The sequence below is a fragment of the Heteronotia binoei genome, unplaced genomic scaffold (genome assembly GCF_032191835.1).
Source record: "Heteronotia binoei isolate CCM8104 ecotype False Entrance Well unplaced genomic scaffold, APGP_CSIRO_Hbin_v1 ptg000274l, whole genome shotgun sequence".
Lineage (NCBI taxonomy): Eukaryota > Metazoa > Chordata > Lepidosauria > Squamata > Gekkonidae > Heteronotia > Heteronotia binoei.
Genome location: NW_026800008.1, coordinates 79,294 through 82,417, shown reverse-complemented (window position 1 = coordinate 82,417; position 3,124 = coordinate 79,294).

Below are 3,124 nucleotides of genomic sequence, written 5' to 3'. Positions count from 1 at the left end.
TGAAGGCCGCAGACTCTCTGCCCTGTTGTTGGCCCTCCAGAGGAACCGGTCATCCACCGTGTGAAGCAGGATGCTGGACTAGATGGACCTTCACTGGTGTGATCCAGCAGGGCTCTACTCATGTTCTTATGAAGGCTTCAGCCTCTCTGCCCTGTTGTCGGCCCTCCAGAGGAACTGGTTGGCCACTGTGTGAGACAGGAGGCTGGACTAGATGGACCTTCACTGGTCTCATCCAGCAGGGCTCTTCTGATTTTCTTAAGATCTGAAGAGGAGAGTGGGCTTGCTTGCAGGGGTGCTTTTCTAAGACTTCTTAGACTGTTTTCTCTCCATGAGTTGTTTATACTGGAATTCAGAAGTTTCCTCAATAGCTAAACTGGATTTTAAAAGGTGCATGCGTCAAACGTGTGAAGCGGAAATGGAAAGCTTTAGGACAAACTTAAGCACCCTGCCCACACGAAAGATTGATCCAAATGGGCAGCAGCGTTGGTGTGAAGCATTTCTATTCAAGGTATGAGATTTCATGCGCACGCTTCCTCAGATACTTTTCTATTTATCTGAAGCAGTGCCTTTGCACACGAAAGCTCCTTCCTTGAGCAAAACTTTGTCGGTGTTCGAGGTGCCACCCGATTCGAACGTTCTTCACATTTAAAATTGTCCTTCACAAAACGGTGTTGGTCTGAAAGGCGCCACTGGGGTCCAATTTTGTTCTACCGCTTCAGACCCCTCTAGGGTTGCCAAGTCCAATTCAAGAAATATCTGGGGACTTTGGGGGTGGAGCCAGGAGACTTTGGGGATGGAGCCCGGAGACATTAGGGGTGGAGCCAAGATCAAGGCTGTGACAAGCATCATTGAACTCCAAACGGAGTTCTGGCCATCACATTTAAAGGGATGGCACACCTTTTCAATGCCTTCCTTCCATAGGAAATCATGAAGGATAGGGGCGCCTTCTTTTGGGGCTCATAGAATTGGACCCCCTGGTCCAATCTTTTTGAAACTTGGGGGGTATTTTGGGGAGAGGCACTAGATACTATACTGAAAATCTGGTGCCTCTAGCCCAAAAAACAGCTCCCCCAGAGCCCTAGATACCCGCGGATCAATTCTCCATGATTTTCTATGGGAATAAATCTTCATAGGGAATAACAGAGTTCCCAGCAGACATTTCCACCCACCCCACCCCGCTTTCTGACGACCCTGAAGCGGGGGGAGGGTCCCCAAACCGGGGGATCCCCTGCCCCCACCTGGGGATTGGCAACCCTATGAGCTACTGCATAAATTAGTTTGCTCTGGGGCCAATTTTCCTGAACGAAGACAAAAATGTGTGAGCAAGAGGCTAAAAAAACCTGTGAGCTTGCTCACAGTAACTCAGCTTAGAGGGAACACTAGTCAAATATACCCCCAAAGAAGTCATAGATAGAAAAACCTTGGTGTTAAATGATGAAGAAGAATATGTTGGATTTATATCCACCCTCCACTCCAAATCTCAGTCTCAGAGCAGTTCACAATCTCCTTTACCTTCCTCCCCAACAACAAATACCCTGTAAGGTGGGTGGGGCTGAGAGAGCACTCCCAGAAGCTGCCCTTTCAAGGACAGCTCTGCGAGAGCTATGGCTGACCTAAGGCCATTGCAGCAGGTGCAAGTGGAGAAGTGGGGAATCAAACCCGGTTCTCCCAAATAAGAGTCCGCCCACTTAACCACTACACCAGCTGACTCTCTTAGCGATAAGCACGCCACCGGTTGCAAACTGGGGCAAAAAAATAAAAAAATAAAATCACAAACTATTTCCCTCTGGCAGCACAAGAACAAACCAGCATGAAAGCATTCGTTTGATTAATTACTTAATTAATGCCCTGCTTTGGTCTCCAGACGGGGACTGAAACCAGTTTACAACCTTTTCACCTCCTCCATTTTATCTTCACGACCACCCTGCGAGCGAGGTTAGTCTGAGAATATGTCACCGGCCCAAAGTCACCCGGCAAACTTCCACAGCAGAGGTGGGATTTGAACCTCAGACTCCCAGATCTTTGTCCGATTGTCTAACCACTATACCACACTGTTGGTTTCACCCTGTAAACTCATTCCAGCTTCCCATTCAGTGCAATTAGGGTAAATTGGGGGTAATAATAAACCCCAGCACTGTCGAAGAATACACAGCAATTTAGAGACAATTATAAGTGTGAGATCATGGAAATACCAATGGGCAATTGACCTCGCAATTGGCCACAAGAAGACTGAAAACAAAGGTTTATCCATTTATTTCCACTGCTTTGAATCAATAAGATCTCATTGTTTGGGTAAGGGTATTTAAGTCCATTTACCTATTGTGGTTATTTGACCTTTGGGTTCCTTTCTGCCTTTTTAGCATTGATAACAAACAACTCTTCTTCTCATGTTTGGCAGTCAGTACATTTTGTGGCCATGCATTTCTCTCGCAGTTGCTCTGCACCACTGGATTCGTAGTCTTAAGGCTGCATGAACGACTCGTACGCTTCCTGCAATTCTCAAATTAATACCAAATTAATTTGGTACGGCAGACCTTTTACGTTCTTGTTTTGAACTTGGCCAACAATCCTCTTAAAAAAATAATAATAAAATCCAGATAATCCAAATTTGCAAGAGAGTTACTGACTGACAACATGGATGCCAAAACGTGCAGCCTGAGCACTGGATCAGGTCCCTGGAGGGCTCCAATCAGGCCTGTAATAGAAGAAGAAGAAGAAGAAGAAGAAGAAGAAGAAGAAGAAGAAGAAGAAATTGGATTTATATCCCACCCTATACTCTGAATCTCAGAGTCTCAGAGCGGCCTACAATCTCCTTTCCCTTCCTCCCCCACAATAGATACCCTGTGAGGTGGGTGGGGCTGAGAGAGCTCCCCCAAAAGCTGCCCTTTCAAGGACAGAGTCTCAGAGCGGCCTACAATCTCCTTTATCTTCCTCCCCCTCAACAAACACCCTGTGAGGTGAGTGGGGCTGAGAGGACTCTGACAGAAGCTGCCTTTTCAAGGATAACTCCTGCGATAGTGATGGCTGACCCAAGGCCATCCCAACAGGTGCAAGTGGAGGAGTGGAGAATCAAACCCTGTGAGGTGGGTGGGGCTGAGAGAGCTCTCCCAGAAGCTGCTTTTTC